Here is a 20,456-nt window from a genome sequence, read left to right on the forward strand (position 1 = left end):
GCTCGAGGTTGGCGTCTGAATCCTGCCACATCTCTAAACAGCATGTGTTGTAGAAAAGTGGGGGAGCTGATGCTCGCGGTGTTCAACGGCGTCGGGGCAGCGACGTCAGTACGGCGACTTGAGAAAGTTGTGTTCCTGATGCCACCCATGCCCAATACATGTCTACCTGGTCAATGACCGCTGCAAGTGATTCATGGTGCTAGCCAAGGTACTCTACTTGTTAATAGCTCATTTACATCTCACCAAGCAAGCACTGGATGCATCGGGTGAGCGCGTATATATACACAGCCTGACACCTCTTACAAAGGCATAGCTCGACTACTAGGGTCCCAATTTATCAATGAAATAAATGTTGGAAATGTGCTCTTATTGATCATTGAGGGATAAAAGATTTGATGAAATGGCACTCATATGCACCAACTGAATCTGATCAATGTAATCGTAGGATCTGGAACTGGAAATAGGGCCGACGCAATCCATGTAGTGAAGTCTACTTATGATGTTCATATAGAGTAAATGTTCCATGGTACGATTTCGCTAAACGGTGATGTTTTCCTCTCAGCCGGACGCATAAAAGCAATGCTCCGGGCTACACATAGGGATAACCCTGAGTCATAGCCATTGAGCCACCATGCTAGAAGAAGCCATTAAAATCCCACGGTCCTTGAATAAGACAACGCTGTAACCATGCATCCAGAGTCCATTGGCAAATCTCAGGACATCTCGTACTCGTACCAGTCCGTAGAGCTTGAAGAGGCTCACTCGTACCAGTCTGTAGAGCTTGAAGTGGCTCACTCGTACCAGTTTGTAGAGGTTGAAGAGGCTCACGATGCCGCATGGCCTGAAACAGTGAAGTTTTTTTTTTAAAAAAAGAAGGCAGTGCCCCAACATTTGCACTGATGGATGCATGCGACTCCTTTTGTTCTTCTATTAAAAAATTAATTAATTCTTACAAAAAATTACATCATGGATCATATATGGTTGATACAAGAATCAGACATCTATAAAAAAACATGAAGTGGCTCTACACTAATAACATGTTAACCCATGATCAAAACGCCAATTGAAGCTATTAGCTAAATCCTCACGACAACGGAATTACCTACACAAAAAGTTGATTTTACATATAATTATTCTCAATGTTCCATATGACCCAAAGTAACTGAAAGATCGAGATGTCGCCTAGAGGGGGGGGGGGGGGGGGGTGAATAGGCAATTACAAACTCTTGCGGATTTGTCTTGTATGAATGCGGAATTAAACTATCGTTTAGTTTACAAGCACAAACCCTAAATATGCTAAGCTCAACTAAGTATAACAATAGCAACTAGAGCTAAGCAAGATAGGCGCAAGATATATGTACTTCAAGCACGATGGCTATCACAAGGAAAGAGAGCTCGGGTATAGAAATAACCGAGGCACGCGGAGACGAGGATGTATTCCCGTGTTCCCTTGCTTTGCAACAAGGTACGTCACGTTTGGAGGAGTGGAGGTCCCACGAAGGATTCCCCGCGCCATGAAGGCTCACCCTATTCTCCGAACCACACCCACGAAGGATAATGGCCCTTTCCTTATGGTTAGCTTTTCCTCCGCTCCGGAGATGGCAAGCTCCACAACCACTTCACAAGCTCCACGAAGGAGAAGCCCGGGCCTCTTCACAATCTTCTTGAAGAGATCACCGAAGCACCAATCACCAAGCCAACTAGGAGGTCACCCTCCAAGAGTAACAAGCTCACGGTCTCTCACTCGAACAAATCGTGGTGGAGAGCTCAATACTATGCAATGATGCAAAGCAAGAACACCGGAGGTGTTCAAGTCCTTCACACTCAAATCCCACCAAAGCAACGAATGCTAGGATGAGATTGGAGAGGAAGAACAAGGGGGAAAGTCAACCAAAGACTCCAAGATCTAGATCCCAAGAGATTCCCTCACTTAGAGAAGAAACGGTTTGGTGGAAGTGTAGATCTAGATCTCCTCTCTCAAATCCTCAAATATGAGCAAGAAAGGTTGGAGGAATCAAGGGAGAGAGCAACTTCTTCAAATGCAACAATGGAGGTGAGAGAAAGAGAAGAACTAACTTGCTCAAGGTGGAAGAAGGGGTATTTATAGCTAGGGAGCAAATAAAACCGTTGGGGGAAAAAGATAGGAAAAAAGCAAAGGAAATCGGGCTGAAAAACACCCCAGGCCGGCGGCCCAGCCGGCTGACCGGATCCTGGGCTGAGGAGGCCGGTTGGCTGTCTGGCCAGGCCGGCCTGCCAGCCGGGCGGGACAACTGGGCCGCGCGGAGCAAAGCAGCCCAGGCGGGGCGAGCTGCAGGGCGGCAGATAGCGGGGGCACGCGGGCTGCGCCGGCCGTGCAGGCCGCGCGGGCGGAGGTGGCCGTGTGGGCCGAGTGGGACGGAGGCGGCCCAGCCAAGGGATCCGGCCGGACCGGGGCTGCGCCAGGCAGGCCGGTCACGGACCGGGCCCGAGGCCGGTCTGCACGGGCCGAAAGCCCCCTGGACCGCGGCCGGAAGGCATCAGCCCTGCAGCGCGGACCGGGCAGGCCGGCGGCCGGGCCGGTCAGGCCGGTCGGTCGGCTGGTCCATTCCCCTTTTTTTTTCATTTAATGTTTTTCTTTTTCCTTTTCTTAATAACAATTGCTCCCGAACTCAGAATCGCATGAAACCAATTTTGCTTGGAAGATAACAACAAATGCTATCTAATAGAAAGTGAAAACCCAAGAATCTGTAGGAGGGGATTTTATCATGAATATAAAAGGTAGAACCTTATATCATGAATAACCGGTAAAATCACCCAACATCGAAAACGCAATAGAAGATGCATGTGAACTCCGTTTTCGATGAACTTGGGCTTGTTGTAAAACTAGCAACAAGCTCAAGAACCTCACACCGAGAAATACCAAGAAGCAATAAGAATATGCAACGCATGCAAGGATTGAGCTCCCTAAGACGATGTGATCAAGTTACCCAACCGAAAGCCCCTCTTGATAGTGCGGCTATCTATCCTATAATCCGGTCTCCCAACATCCACCTTGAGACCGGTAAAAGGAAAACCTATCAAGGTTATACCTTTGCCTTGCGCATCCCATCACTTGATCATTGTCGCTTCGTGTATACTCACAAATGCTCCCCCATACACAATGATGGGAAAGCTTCATTGATGCACATCTTCACATGTCCACTATCACCAAATGGACGGCAAGCTTCAAGCATGTGATCCACTCAAGATGCTCATCTTGAACTTGCCCAAACTCACCCTTGTATCTTCTCATACTCACATAAGATAGAGCATGGCTAATATTGAGTTCCACATAAGAACTCCATCTTCGTTTCTTCTTCTTGATCATATCACATATATATCTTCATACCGATGATCTTGATGCCAATACACAAGGTATATCTTTATCTTCATGGCATCCATACTTGAATCCAACACATGGAGAGCAAGTAGTACCTATGGAATATTCCTTCATATAAACTCAATGAAAACATTAGTCCATAGGGGTTGTCATTGATTACCAAAACCACACTTAGGGGCAATATACCCTTACAATCTCCTCCATTTTGGTAATTGATGACAACCACAATAAGAGGGTTTATATAATGAATATTAGTGACAAGTACGCAATTTATCCGAGAATAAGTTGTATACAAGAGGTTGTATTTGATATGGTCAAGTAACACAAAGCTACTAGCCCATATCAAAACCGGCTCTACTCACACAACTACAACAAATGCAATGGATGTGAGTAGAACCAATATATATAGAGAAAACTCCCCCACAATGTATGCACGTGTGATGAATCATGAATTCATTGCATATATTGTCAAGATTAACCTTTGGGATAGTTTCCACTATATATATACAACCATGCAAGACATATAGATATGGAATGCATGAGAGGCAAAACACTTAAGCACAAACCAAACTTAAGTATAAAACCATTCCCTTAAACCCTCTAAACTTCTCCCCCATTGGCATCGATTGTCAAAATGGGTGAAAAATTTAGAAGGCCAATATAATGTGAGTTCCTCCCCAAAGTGTGCACTTCTCATAATTTGAGTGGAATCAAGTGCACATATCCAATGATGAATACTTGGAGGAAGTCAAACTATATTGAGGATCAAAGATTGCATAAAGATAACATGGTGAAGTGAGCTTCAACAAATAAAGCAAGCAATCAAAGATCCAATTGGACAAACAAAGATATCATGATAAGAGAGATATAGTGCTTCTAAAAATAAGAAAGCTCCCCAAGGTTCGTGCACAATTTATAATGTTTGCATTTGAATACAATATGCACAAACATGGAATCCTCACTCCCTATATATCATTTAGAACACAACTAAGATAAAGAGAGTATGCTTATCAAGAACAACTTTAGTCCAACAATTACGAGATATGAGTGCATGAAGAAAATAAATAAACCAAGCACTCATAAATTTTCTTTACCAACCCACTAAAAACAAAAGGGGTAAAAGATGGTCGGCAAAGAACAAGGATATCAAGATGATGGATTAACGCTCTTATGTATATGAGTTTCTAAAGTGGACAAAGTGATCCATAAAGAAACATGCACACACAAGAGGTTAACAAAATAGATAAGACAAGATATCCAAGATGAAGTCATAAAATATACCAAAGGATGTTTGCTTAAGAAGCATATATAGCCTATGGCTCCAATTTTCACTTATGGTATATGAATGAACTTCAACCAAGTTAAACCTCAAAAACATCACAACTAACAATAAGGGAAATAGAGCTAGTTGGAGTATTTTGAGAAAGGCAACAAGTATCATAAATATGGATTTATTTCGCAATTTCATCAATATTGCACATAAGAGCTCTTTGAGGAATTGGTATGCAATAAATTGCTAGAGGGCATATTTGGGTAGGTGAATCATAAACATGATGTATATATATTCCCAACATATGCATCTTCTCAAATTACTCAAATGTACAATAAAAAGTTTTACTTTAAAAATGAGTTTTCAAGAACCGCAATATTTTTGAAATAAATAATTTCATGCCAAGATACAACCTACAAGAGGTTGGATGCTATATGAGAATGCATGAATAAGATACTTATTACCGAGATAGCAATGGCTTGATGTAGTAGATAAGAGTTCATCGATCATCCTAGCTTGACTCCAATTCTCATATGGTGACAACACCTTCCTTATAGATGAGACAAGCCTCCATTGCATCTCCAATGTACCTAAAACATTATTCAAGTACATCTTGGTCCCCAAACTTATTGGGTCCAACATGGTTAGACTAACCACAATATATAGGACACACTCCATATAAACATGTGCATATTTAGATGAAGTTTGAATTTCATGCACATCTTAGCCATTTAGGATTTGATGGAGTATATCCTACATAATGGATCAAAAGAAAGCAAGCATGCTACAAGTATAAACAAATTACATATAAGCATGCACCAAAACCTTTAAAGATCCAAGAAAGATATACTTTGGACAAAACACCAAAAGAATTAGATAAGGCATCAAGGTGTCACCAAACAAATTTGTTGTCCAAATTATATCAAAGACGCAAATCACAAAAGATTTGTTCAACAAAGTTCAACAAATGAACTAAGAAGAAACCATCGAGCATAAAGGATGAAATAAAGCAAACATGCTCAAAGATTTATCTCATTCAAGCAAATAAAATATGTAAGAGGGAATGAGATAGCAAACTCCCAAAAAGAGCAAGGTTCAAACACATAAACCAAACCCTCTACACTTTTCACAATGGCACAATGTACCGTAAGGAAAAGGTTTGTCTTCCAAAACAAACACTTGATATGAATCAAGAGAATTTATCAAAAGGTTTTTCAAAGGGACAAGGAAGACACATGGGAGCAACAAAAATTTCTTGGAAATAAAGTAAGTTAATAGGAAGCAATCCAAGATGAAGATGATCCATAAATTCAACCACATACAAGATTATCAATTGTCAAAGACAATGAGAATATTGGAATTAACTTCTGGTGGTATATAACAAGGATAGTAAGGATCAACTTCACAATAAAAGGCATAGGATAAGTATATAGAATTAAGCACTATGCATGGATGAAGATTCTTGATAGCTTCAATTAGTCAAACAATCACGCACGGCAATGATTAGAATAACTTGAAGCAAATGGTGTCCCAAATAAGATATAGAGATATGTATTTGAGGAAAACCGTACCAAGAATCTCTTACTCAAACAAGAACCAAAAGATGAGCAATAAAAGCTTTTTACTACAATTGGAGCTTGTTTGAGCAAACATGCCACCTAGAAGCAAGATAATTAAGAGCATCAACTCTAAGTGGCAAAACCTCATATGTTCACATTTTCTAGGCTTGTGATATGTACAAAACATATTACTCCCCCATAATGTGATAAAACATTTCTTCTAAACACGAGGCAACTAAAAATCGATTAGAGATGATTAATGGACATTTAGAATTTGAATTTCTCATGAGTATGACACACCACATAGTGACTAGATAATCTTGCAATATCAATACTAAGTGGTGCTACCCATATACACACATTTTATAGAAAGAGAGATGCACAAAGCATATCACTCCCCCAAAATGGGATGCTCCATTAATCACTTAAAGAGAGCCAAATAAGATATCATCAAGATGCATTAGGCTCAAAACAATACATAAGTATATGATGAGTCAAACAAACATACTTGAATACACAAGATAAGCAAGTAAGACACAACACATACATACACATATTTGGTACAAAACCAAACATGCAAAGGGGCAAGTAACTTACAATAAACATGAAGAGTTGAAGTATAAGTTACCGCAAAGAGGAACATTGGATATAAGATATAGATGATAATCCATACGACTTGGCTTGGTAAAAATACAATATATGAAGATCCCTTAATTCTTCATGAAGTAGCCAAATCTCCAATGCCCTCCAAATGCACCTATTGATCAAGTTTAAGATTGTTGGTCCCCAACCAAGTTGGGTCCTAAGAGATTAGTCACAATAGGCTTGGCAACCCAAATGGTTCTTTTCTTGAAACCACTTTGAGTTCCAACAAACTTGGCAAACACATTGCCATCCTTATCCTTCCCTAGAGAATAATCATTATCAACAATTATAGGGTTAGATAAGGTACCACCTAAGCAAGAAGAAGCAAAGTGCCCCTTCTCACGACATAAGTAGCAAGTGTTCCCCTTTCTCTTCTTTATTGATTTCTTCTCTTGGGGAACAATATCTTGATTCTTCTTGGGAAGTGCCCTATCTTCAACTTGAGGTCGAGCATGAGCTTGACCTTGACCTTGTGGCCGTTTCCCTTGTTGTTTCTCACTCAAGTGCTTCTTCTTCTTCAATGGGCATGATCTAACATGATGCCCTTCAACCTTGCACTTGAAGCAAACCAACTTGGCCGGATCCTTGACTTTGTCTTGGCCCTTCTTCTTGTTGCTCTTGCTCGTGGACTTGTTCTTGTTATTGGAGTTGAATCCAAGTCCACTTTTGTCATTGGGGGATTGTTGCACACTTAGCATCTTGTCAAGTGCGGATTTCCCCTCATGACGCTTTTCCAAGTCTTTCTTCAAAGAAAGGACTTGAGCCTCGAGCTCTTTTATTTCCTCTACAGGGTTAGTAGAAATACAAGTACTAGAGGAAGTAGAAGCTTCATTGTTAGAGCAATAAGGCAAAGTGAGTAATCCAACACAAGGTGTATCACTAGTTTGACTAGATGGATTACAAGGACTAGCACATGGCAATATAACATTTGTAGTAGAGATTGTGCTAACATCCATATGAGGCTCACAAGATGTTACCTTAGTGATACTTGCCTCATGAGCTAACTTTAGCCCATCATAGGAAATCAGAAGATCATCATGAGAGCTTGAGAGTTTTTTATGACTTTCTTCCAATTCCCTATAATTGCTAGTTAGCAACTCAAGTTGAGCCCTTAGCTCAACATTCTCCTTTAAGGTCGATGCTTCACAAGAATTAGAGTTAGTAGCACAAGCATCAACAATAGTTTTCTCATTTTCATGCATATAGGATTCAATTTTTTGTGTAAGCATGAAATTAGCATGCTTCTCATCTTTTAGCTCATGCTTGAGGAGAGTGAATCTCATTTCCCCATTTTCAACATGGGACTCCAACTCCACTATGGTTTCCCTATATTTATTCAAGGTATCCATAGAGTGTTCGAGATAAGCACGAGCTTCTTTATTACCATGAAGAGAAGCATATACCATTGCCATATCATGCACCAAGATATTATGTTCTTCATCATTATCATCATCATCACTCTCATCATTAGAGGATGTGTTAGGAGTCAAAGTAGGAGATACCTTTGGTCCATTTGCCATAAGGCACATGTGCATACCGGAGGATGAAGATGAAGATATTCTTGAATCCTCATTTGAAATCATGTCTTGATCCATAGAGTGTTCGGTTTCCTCTACAATGTTAGTCAACAAGCAACTAGAGGAAATAGAAACATTTTGATTATGGGAGCAAGACAAGGCAAGCATATCCTCATGAGATCTATGTAAGCAATTTACACATGATATGCAAGGACTATCAACACAAGCATGTAGATTATTTTCAATGCAAGATGTGTTTAAGTCCAAAGAGGAAACATTGCAATGAGATAGAGATGAAGAGTCATCACTATTGAGCACAATATCAACATTGCAATTTCCCTCACCACTCACCATATCATTACCTTGTGTCTTGCAACACATTGGTGAAGTGGAAGAAGATGATGACTCATCACGGCCGGAGGTGGAAGCAACTTGGAGCTCTTCATGATGTGAAGAAGAAAAGAGCTCCTCGGAGTCACCACCGACCAAATGAGAAGTGGATCCACCAAACATTTCCTTAAGCTTGATCCACATCTCATGAGACGACTTTCGCTTTATATATATCAAGAACCTACGAAAATCGGGTCTCAAGGAGAATAAAAGCTCATTAGATACTTGAGCTTCAAGATGTAAGTTTTTCTCATCCTCTAAAGATAGATTTTGAGGATCCATCGGAGGAGAAAAACCTACATCTAGAAATTGCTCAATGTTTGGACACAAGGTCAAAGTTTACAAAGCAAGCAATTTCGCCACAAATGATAATTTGTGCAAACAAAGATATTTTTTTATTTTTGCACTAAATTACTAGCCGACATCTTTACTCTCAAGGCGGTGAAGCCTAAAACAAGGAGAGACCTTGCTCTGATACCAATTGAAAGATCGAGATGTCGCCTAGAGGGGGGGGGGTGAATAGGCAATTACAAACTCTTGCGGATTTGTCTTGTATGAATGCGGAATTAAACTATCGTTTAGTTTACAAGCACAAACCCTAAATATGCTAAGCTCAACTAAGTGTAACAATAGCAACTAGAGCTAAGCAAGATAGGCACAAGATATATGTAGCACAAGTGATAGCAAGATATATGTACTTCAAGCACGATGGCTATCACAAGGAAAGAGAGCTCGGGTATAGAAATAACCAAGGCACGCGGAGACGAGGATGTATTCCCGTGTTCCCTTGCTTTGCAACAAGGTACGTCACGTTTGGAGGAGTGGAGGTCCCACGAAGGATTCCCCGCGCCACGAAGGCTCACCCTATTCTTCGAACCACACCCACGAAGGATAATGGCCCTTTCCTTATGGTTAGCTTTTCCTCCGTTCCGGAGATGGCAAGCTCCACAACCACTTCACAAGCTCCACGAAGGAGAAGCCCGGGCCTCTTCACAATCTTCTTGAAGAGATCACCGGAGCACCAATCACCAAGCCAACTAGGAGGTCACCCTCCAAGAGTAACAAGCTCACGGTCTCTCACTCGAACAAATCGTGGTGGAGAGCTCAATACTATGCAATGATGCAAAGCAAGAACACCGGAGGTGTTCAAGTCCTTCACACTCAAATCCCACCAAAGCAACGAATGCTAGGATGAGATTGGAGAGGAAGAACAAGGGGGAAAGTCAACCAAAGACTCCAAGATCTAGATCCCAAGAGATTCCCTCACTTAGAGAAGAAACGGTTTGGTGGAAGTGTAGATCTAGATCTCCTCTCTCAAATCCTCAAATATGAGCAAGAAAGGTTGGAGGAATCAAGGGAGAGAGCAACTTCTTCAAATGCAACAATGGAGGTGAGAGAAAGAGAAGAACTAACTTGCTCAAGGTGGAAGAAGGGGTATTTATAGCTAGGGAGCAAATAAAACCGTTGGGGGAAAAAGACAGGAAAAAAGCAAAGGAAATCAGGCTGAAAAACACCCCAGGCCGGCGGCCCAGCCGGCTGACCGGATCCTAGGCTGAGGAGGCCGGTTGGCTGTCCGGCCAGGCCGGCCTGCCAGCCGGGCGGGACAACTGGGCCGCGCGGAGCAAAGCAGCCCAGGCGGGGCGAGCTGCAGGGCGGCAGATAGCGGGGGGGCGCGCGGGCTGCGCCGGCCGTCTGGGCCGCGCGGGGCGGAGGTGGCCGTGTGGGCCGAGTGGGGTGGAGGCGGCCCAGCAAGGGATCCGGCCGGACCAGGGGCTGCGCCAGGCAGGCCCGGTCACGGACCGGGCCCGAGGCCGGTTACGGGCCGAAAGCCCCCTGGACCGCGGCCGGAAGGCCGGTCGGTCGGCCGGTCCATTCCCTTTTTTTTTCATTTAATGTTTTTCTTTTTCCTTTTCTTAATAACAATTGCTCCCGAACTCCGAATCGCATGAAACCAATTTTGCTTGGAAGATAACAACAAATGCTATCTAATAGAAAGTGAAAACCCAAGAATCTATAGGAGGGGATTTTATCATGAATATAAAAGGTAGAACCTTATATCATGAATAACCGGTAAAATCACCCAACATCGAAAACGCAATAGAAGATGCATGTGAACTCCGTTTTCGATGAACTTGGGCTTGTTGTAAAGCTAGCAACAAGCTCAAGAACCTCACACCGAGAAATACCAAGAAGCAATAAGAATATGCAACGCATGCATGGATTGAGCTCCCTAAGACGATGTGATCAAGTTACCCAACCGAAAGCCCCTCTTGATAGTGCGGCTATCTATCCTATAATCCGGTCTCCCAACATCCACCTTGAGACCGGTAAAAGGAAAACCTATCAAGGTTATACCTTTGCCTTGCGCATCCCATCACTTGATCATTGTCGCTTCGTGTATACTCACAAATGCTCCCCCATACACAATGATGGGAAAGCTTCATTGATGCACATCTTCACATGTCCACTATCACCAAATGGACGGAAAGCTTCAAGCATGTGATCCACTCAAGATGCTCATCTTGAACTTGCCCAAACTCACCCTTGTATCTTCTCATACTCACATAAGATAGAGCATGGCTAATATTGAGTTCCACATAAGAACTCCATCTTCGTTTCTTCTTCTTGATCATATCACATATATATCTTCATACCGATGATCTTGATGCCAATACACAAGGTATATCTTTATCTTCATGGCATCCATACTTGAATCCAACACATGGAGAGCAAGTAGTACCTATGGAATATTCCTTCATATAAACTCAATGAAAACATTAGTCCATAGGGGTTGTCATTGATTACCAAAACCACACGTAGGGGCAATATACCCTTACAGTAAGGCACACTCCAACTTGAATTTCCATTTTATCTTTTTTCGCAGCCCCCGTAACTAGTTTCCAAACAAATTCGTGATATCAACGGGAGCGATAATATTAAATATCATATGAACAACGCGTCACACTATTTTTGCTAAGTGACATGATATAAATAAATATTGTATTTGTTCATCTTGATCATAAAAACAATATTTGATATTGCATTGCCAATTTCTTTTAGCTAAATTATTTTTTGTGAGCAATACCTTGCGATGTAAGAACCACATAAAAATTCTTATCTTGAGTGGTACTTTTATTTTCATTGCGAAAGAATTTGTATAATCATTCGTGCAATGTAGATAGTATTATTTAACCACGAAAGAACCTGATGGTGTTAGCTTCCAAACAAAAGCATCCAATTGCATGGACAACTGTATATCCATCAATCAACTACTTAAGTGGAGCCATCTTTCTTCTATGTTACCAATTAGAGATTTCCTAAACCCAGTGTTATTGTTTAGTGACATTGTAGACATAACATTAGGCACTGAAGCAGTTACAGGGGGATTGAGCTTCAGTGACTTTGCCAGCCCACAAAGTCACTGACTTTGTGTCACTTACAAGTGGGGTCAGGTGGAACCCTTCATTATGTGGGTCCCACCTGGCCCTACTTGTAAGTGACTCAAAGTCAGTGACTTTGTGGGCTGGCAAAGTCACTCAAGCTGAATCCATTACAGGGGGGTGGCGTGCTCCTTGACAAACATGTCATCTCACCACGTGATTTTGTGCGTGTAGACTCCGCACCAAGCCGCTCGACAACCCCTAGTAGGGCGGTGCAAGGATCCCGAGGTCGGCAAGCGTGCTCCTACTTGAGGGTAAGGTTGTTGCAGCCGCCTCCTCTTCCATGACCCAAGCCATCCCTCATGTTTTTTGCACCAGGGCGACATGGTGGCAGTGGCATGGAGAAGGTGTGGAAGGGGTGAGCCGACATGAAATGCTACGCAGCGTGCGCCGGGACGACCGGGTAGATCGATAAAGGTGAGGCGGTGCGCTACTTGCTATCACAAATCAATAACATGTGCATCATTTTTTGTTCACCGATAATACGGTTGCTTGGTTTGTATACAACCGAAAAAATCATGGCTCTGCAAAGGTCAAGAATATCTTGGCTCAGTTCAGGAGACGCCAACACAAGTTATTTCCACATTCAAGCCAACCATAGACGAAGGAAAAATTTCATAGGAAGTTTACAATACGACCAGAAAGTAGCTACCAATGATAAGGACATTGCGAACATTCTCTTTGAACATTACAAGAATAGATTTGGGGTGCCAGTTACTAGAAGCTCTAGTCTCAACCTGGACTTTCTTGGCATGCACAGTATGGATTTGCAAGAATTAGAGACACAGTTTACAGAAGAAGAAATCCTCAAGGCCATAAAAGAAATGCCCAAGGAGAAGGCACCAGGACCCGATGGTTTTATCGTCGACTTCTACCAAAAGAGTTGGAACATCATCAAAAAGGATCTGTTGGAGGTGTTCAACTGTTTCCATGCCGCAGATTTGCGAGCTTTGGATAAGATAAATGGCGCATACACAGTCCTCCTCCCCAAAAAACAAGGCGCCAAAGAGCCCGGTGATTTCAGACCGATATGTCTTATTCATAGCCTTGCTAAAATTCTCTTCAAGGTTCTAGCAAACCGCTTGAGCAGGGTTCTGCCCGACATTGTCGGAAAAAACCAAGGAGCCTTCATGAAAGGAAGATCCATTCATGATAACTTTAAGTTAGTTAAGGAATCAATCAAATTTTTAAGGAGGAAAAAAGAAGACAGCCTACTTCTAAAACTTGATATAGCAAAGGCTTTCGACACGGTCGCGTGGCAGTTTCTTCTAGAGGTTCTGCAACCAAAAGGATTTGGTCGTCGATGGCAAACCTGGATCATCATGCTGCTATCTACGACATCCACAAGCATCTTGCTTAATGGAATCCCAGGTCTGAAGATATGGCACGCAAGAGGTTTAAGGCAGGGCGACGCCTTATCCCCCATGTTGTTCATTCTCGTAATAGAGGATCTCACTCTCATGTTTAAAAAAGGCGGAAAATAGAGTGATCAAGCCCTTCCCAAGGGGCAGCGAGGTTCCCCAAAGGCTTTCAGTGTACGCTGATGATGTAATCTTGTTTCTTCGGGCATCAGTTGAGGATGTGGTCGCAATAAAGTCCCTCCTTAACATCTTCGGCGATGTGTCAGGTCTGAAGTGCAACCTAGAGAAAACTTCTGTCTCTCCGATATACTGTGACGAGGAAGAGATCAAGGAAATCAGCGAGATGCTAAATTGCAAGTTCGCCAACATGCCCATAACATATCTCGGACTTCCTCTCCATTTCAGAAAAGCACGAAAAGAAGACTTCCAAGTTTTAATAGAAAAGAACAGAAATAGACTAGCCATGTGGAAAACCCACATGCTCACTCAAAGTGGAAGATTAATCTTAGTGCAATCCGTGCTAAGCGCTATGGAGATTTTCCACTTGATGACCCTTGATCCGCCTCCATGGGTCCTGAAAACAATTGATAAGGTACGCAGAGCGTTCCTTTGGAAGGGAACTGATACTGTTAATGGTGAACATTGTCTGGTCAATTGGAAAACAATTTGTCATCCCAAACCTAACGGCGGGTTAGGGATCTTAAACCTAGAGTTCATGAACACGGCCATGCGCATTCGATGGGCATGGCATCTAAGAGTTGGCGACCAGAAGTCATGGTGCTCGCTAGCCAGTCCCATAGAAGAACAAGACATGCACATTTTCAATGCGGCGACAAGTGTGGTCGTGGGTAACGGCCAAATGTGCTACATCTGGATCGATATATGGTTAAACGGGAGATCAATAGAAGACATTACCACGGACATATATCATGCAATTAAGCCTCTAACGAAGGCAAGAAGGCAAGAAGAATTGTGGCTGAAGCAGTCGTTAATGGAGCTTGGATAGATGATATCAAGAAACAAATTAACATTCAAGGTTTTCTTCAGGTCGTTGCCATATGGGAAGAACTCAATGGCATACATTTAAGCCAAAATGCAGAGGATCTGTGGACATGGACTTGGGACGCCAAAGGAATATTCACATCGAAATCAGTATACATGGCTCATTATAAGACTGCAACTCAGTGTGATATCGCAAACGAAATCTGAAGGTCATGGTCGCCTTTGCGATGCAAAATCGCGGTTTGGCTGATCATACGTGAAAGGGTATGGACGGCAAACCGGCTAGCAAAAAGAGGACTTCCCCATAATGAAAATGTGTTTTCTGCAATTTAACGGAGGAACATACTCAACATTTATTCATTGGCTACGCAGTAGTAAACATAATTTGGAACTCTGTTGAAATGGGCTGGTTTTGATCAAATGGTTCAAATATCAAGTTAAAACCTCAGAACTTGGCGGAAACAAGCGTTGAAAAATATGCAGAATGCAGACAAGAAGAAACTGAATTCTATCATCATGCTTGTCTCTTGGTCGATATGTAGGGAAAGGAACAGAAAATGCTTACAACCAATTCCGCAACTCATTGATCAGATACAATTAGAAGCAAGGATGTGGTCGATAGCAAGTAAAGGTCGTTTCATTCTGTAGGTGTGACGCCGCTAGGGCTGCTGTGTGTGTTTTCCCTTTTCCTTTTTTGGTCAGGTCGAGTTTCACAAGACTATATTCTGTTTCGTACTCTTTGCCTTTTTGGGCATTTTTCTCCCTTCTTAATATAATACATGCAATTCTCAGGCATGGTTCGAAAAAAAAGAAATCAACTCGTATGACACTAGGAGCTCCCCAACGTTATTCCAGCAAGCTGTGACGACCTGCAAAATAAGTATGTCATTGGTTTTAGGAACAAAATTATTTAAACACATTTATAATTGCCAGTTGTTGTTATGCTTTAGACCCGTGAAGGCCGGAAATGGACCACTGTCACCAATCCCCCCTCCCCCATGGCACTCCCCAGAGCAACTACCAATGATATGTTGTCATAATGGGCATTAGAGGAAACATACCAGCCATCGACCTATCGTTGAAGGATGGTTTCTCCCCCAAAAACTCTTTCTAAAGACAACTACACCTAGAGGAGTGACATTAGCCATGCTCACCATACACGAAATTATGGAACAAATCTGAAATATAACTAGAACACGAATATTTTGTGAAACAAACCCCAGTGATGTTAGAAGTGATGTCATCAGTTTCATTTTTTTGTTTAATATGCAGTCCCAAAGAAGGAAGAATTTTCTGATGCTTGTTAAATGGAAATTCAGCACCATCCCTGCTTGAGATCTGTATAACTGTTAAGCTGTCTAACTGAAGATGTCTTCCTTACGGCAGTGCTAAGAACTTAAGTGCATATAATTTGCTTATATGGGTATGCTGAATTGGTGATTGACTGACCAGCCTTGCTTACTCCTGCTGACAATGGTTTTCCTCGCTCAGCACTAATGGTTTATCTTCTTTTAATGGCATAATGAAGGCCGGAAGCTAAGAAGATGGCGGGCTTGCCACTTGCCACGACGGAGGTCTGCGATGCGAACTCGCACCTGATCACCATCGGGGAGCTCCGCGCCCTGCAGCCCATCTTCCGGGTGTATCGTCGGCGGCAGGTCTTCGCTGGCCCCGTCGTGACGCTCAAGGTGACAACATCCTGGTGTGCAAGTTCCTGGAGGAGAAGGGGAAGGGCCGGGTGCTGGTGGTGGACGGCGGCGGTAGCCTGCGCTGCGCCATCCTGGGAGGGAACCTCGCGCAGCTGCCGCAGAACAACTGGTGGGCGGGCATCGTGGTGAACGCGTGCATCCGGGAGGTGGACGAGATCGACGGGTGCGACATAGGCGTGCACGCACTCGGGTCGCACCCGATGAAGTCCAACAAGAAGGGGATGGGCGAGAAGCACGCGCCGGTGGCCATAGCGGGGACCAGGGTCTGCGACGGAGAGTGGCTATACGCCGACGCCGACGGGATCCTCGTCTCCAGGACCGAGCTCATCGTGTAGACACTATACATACCCCTATAAAATGATGGATCAATGAACCATAAAAGAGGAGGACTGAGGACTGTTGTCGCTGCCTGCTTAGCGCATCTCCAGCGTCGCGACGCATTTCGGACGTCCGAAATGTCCGTTTGCATCGCGCGGCGGACGCTCGACAGACCGTTTTTGTCCGCGCGTCTGTTTGCACCTAGGGGTGGCTCCAGCGGGCCGACGCATTTCCGCATTTGCATCAATTTACGAAGTTTCCAAACAACAAAATAAGGAAATCAACAAAGGCATAGTTATTACATTTAAATTTTTAAAAGTGGACATGAAAATAAGATAGTATTTCTCTAGGCATGATCTTCATGGCCAGCCAATGTCCACTGATGCTCAATCAGATCCGTTTGCAGCTGTTTGGAGACGTTCTCGTCAGTGACTTCTACATTCCTATGTAGATAGTCCTGCCAAGATGAAGCTCCAGGAAGTGGCGCAACCAGCTCACATTGGAATTCCCAGTGGTTCTCATTGCGGCCATCAAGACGCTCGTTCTCAAAGATCATGTTGTGCATGATCACGCAGCATGTCATCACCTCATGCATGGTCTTCAGCGACCATGTTCTTACCGGGTGACGGACAATTGCCCACCGAGCTTGGAGCACACCAAATCCAAGCTCCACATCTTTCCTGCAAGCCTCTTGCATCTTGGCAAACCTCCTCGTCTTCTCGGAGTTTGGATTACGGACAATCTTCACCAATGTGGCCCATTCAGGATAGATGCCATCAGCAACATAATATGGCTTATCATATGCATTTCCATTGATCTCATATCTCACCCGGGGAGCTTTGCCTTGCATGAGCCGGTTGAAAACCGGTGATCGGTGCAACACATTGATGCCATTGTTGGAACCGGCCATGCCAAAGAATGAATGCCAAATCCATAAATCTTGAGATATGACAGCTTCAAGAATGACAGTTTTTCCCTCCTTATGCCCGCTGTACGCACCCTGCCATCCAAATGGACAGTTTTTCCACTGCCAGTGCATGCAATCTATGCTGTCAATCATTCTTGGGAAGCCTCTAGACTCGTTGATAGACAGGAGCCGCCTTGTATCCTCAACAGTTGGCTCCCTACAGTAATACTCTCCGAACACGGCAATCACGGCTCGGCAAAACCTTCACAGAGCCCCGGTTCTGCGACCCCGGGTTAGAGGTGAACTCGTGGATCATGGAGGCCGCAGTAATTGCCAAAGTCTGCGTCGACTGATCGGACTCCTCGTCGGAAGAGGAGTCGACGACCTCCGTGCGGAACTTGTCCAACATCTGCCACATGTCCATCTGCGTGGGTACAAACTGCGGATCAATGGCCGCGCACGATAGCACCGAAAACACGAGTAAGAAACCTACCGGCGCAATTGACCGAACAGGTCGTGGGCGGCGCGGAAGGGCGGCGCAACCGGGAGCGTTTCGCTCGAAAACAGCCGGCAGGTACGCGGCGGAGCCAAGCCCAAGTACGCTCCTGCTCTCCCGCGCGGCAAGAACGGAGCCGACGGCGACTACTCCAGCGCTGCGGCCGGACGGCGGCGACGGGTGGGGTTGGGGTGGTGGCGTCGCACTCGGGCAGGAAAGAAGGGGAACAAGAAGCAAATCGAAGCGGTCGATTTCGCTGTCCCTGACATGCGGGACCGAGTAAGAAATGGAGGACGCTCCGCGTGACCGCCGAGCGTCCTCGAAGACGCAAACCTGGCGCATATTTGGGCCAGGTTTGAGTCTCCGCGGACGGCCCGATCACTTTGCGTCGCCCCGCTGGAGCAGGCCCCAGACGCATTTCCGGTCACGGAGGACAAAAACGGTCGCTCAGCGACCGTTTGCCGTCGCGCCGCTGGAGATGTCCATAGATGCAAGTGGTGCGGTTCGGTGCGACCCGCTTACTGGACCGCTGCACCTCTAGGAAATTTCGTGGGCCAAGCTTTGGCCCGCACCTTTGTGAAAGGATAACAGGTAAATCCTAGGTGTTGGGGCCAAGGAGTCAGATTTGGAGATGGAAGAATTAGACCCTAATAGGAAGAGGACTTCTACTGGCGATGCTTCGGAGCCCGTGATTTCAGGAGCAGTGGGTTCCCTGGTTAATCAGTTTAATAATCCTTCTGGAGCGTCGCCAGGGGTTGCTAGCCCACCACCAAAGAGGGACCCAAAAAGAGCAAAAACTGTAGAGGAAATTGAGAGTGCTAATAATGGATCGGCGGCCTCCTTCGAGGAGGACCGTTGGGTCCAATGAGTACCTTGTCATTCAACTGTCGCGGAGCTGGCAATGCCGCGACAGTGGGAGAGATGCGCGATCTCGTGCGAAAGTTTGCCCCAGAGGTTTTCTGTATTCTGGAAACACAAATTCACAAGAAACGGTCGGAAGATCTGCGTCGTACGTTGGGATATGATCAATCTTTTGGAGTGAGTAGTGATGGCGGGGGAATGTGCGTCTTTTGGAACAATTCGCTGCATCTCAAGGTGGTAAAGTTTTCTTGCTACCACATAGATATGATTATAAATGGTGGGGGTGAGCCATGGCGTCTCACATGCTGGTATGGGGAGGCGACAAGGAGTGAAAGACATGGGAGATGATGACTTTCATAAAATCTGATTATGACCTCCCTTGGTTGTGTATCGGGGATTTCTACAAGGTTTTAAGGAGAGAAGAGCAACATCAGTATTTGTGATCGTGATGAGAGCCAGATGAGGGGTTTTCGGGAGGCTATGTGAAATGGTATACTGGGCTTGATTGGACTTTTGAGAAGAAAATAGTGGGTGGAAGCTACTGTAGAATCCGACTTGATCGGGCACTGGCTTCCCCAAGCTGGTGTGCAAGATTTCTTTATGCGAATGTGAGACACTTAACAGCAGCCACATCGGACCATTCTCCGATTATTTTATATTTTGATAGAGCTCCCGACGAGATGCGTTTGGATCAAAATAAACGGAGATTCCGGTATGAAATCATGTGGGAAACACATGCTGAGCTATGTCCTTTGGTGGAGCAAGTATGGCATAATGGAGGTGAAAGTAATTCGGTTGCAGATGTGCAACAAAAACTCTCTGTGCTCTCTGATACTCTTACAGGGTGGAATTCAAGTACTTTTGGCAATGTGAGATCAGAGATCAGATCATTGCGGTTAAGATTAGAGGTTCTTCGCCAAGACCCTACCCGGCAAGGACCGAATCATGAAGAAATTAAAGTACAAGACAGGCTTGTTGAATTGAGCTATAGAGAGGAGATTATGTGGCGCCAAAGGTCGCGCATACAATGGTTGTCAGAGGGCGATCAAAATACAAAATTCTTCCACCAGCGAGCAAATGGCAGAAGGAAGAAAAATAAGATTATAAATCTTACCAGGCGGGATGGTACGCTTACTGATGATGTGGGTGAGATGGAGTCAATGACAGTCGGTTTTTAGAAAAAATTATAAGGAATAGAGAGGACGGATGAACTTCTTTCGTATGTGCCAACTAAAGTAACAAATGACATGAACCCTGTTTTGAATAGGCCGTTTTCAGGGGAGCAAGTCCGGATTGCTTTGTTTCAGATGTACCCATCAAAGGCTCCAGGGCCGGACGGTTTTCAGGCCCACTTTTTTCAGAAACATTGGGGTGTCTGTGGGCCGGATATTACAAAGGTGGTTATGCGCATTTTGGCGGGAGAGGATGATATTGGAAGTTTGAATGAAACGTTGCTGGTGCTGATCCCAAAGGTATGAAGCTCTTCCTCTCTGACGCAATATCGGCCAATAAGCTTGTGTAATGTTTTATTTAAAACATCCTCGAAGGTGCTGGCTAATAGACTGAAATTAATCTTGCTATATATTATCTCCCCGGAACAATCTGCGTTTGTTCCTGGCAGAC

The 20,456-nt window shown here is 44.2% G+C and overlaps 1 pseudogene; it reads left to right on the forward strand.

Moving 5' to 3' along the window:
• The first annotated feature begins 16,086 nt into the window (after positions 1 to 16,086).
• On the forward strand, positions 16,087 to 16,594 carry LOC127293171 (putative 4-hydroxy-4-methyl-2-oxoglutarate aldolase 2; annotated as a pseudogene).
• Positions 16,595 to 20,456: the final 3,862 nt, after the last annotated feature.

The sequence above is a fragment of the Lolium perenne genome, chromosome 4, assembly GCF_019359855.2.
Source record: "Lolium perenne isolate Kyuss_39 chromosome 4, Kyuss_2.0, whole genome shotgun sequence".
NCBI classification, from domain to species: Eukaryota; Viridiplantae; Streptophyta; class Magnoliopsida; order Poales; family Poaceae; genus Lolium; species Lolium perenne.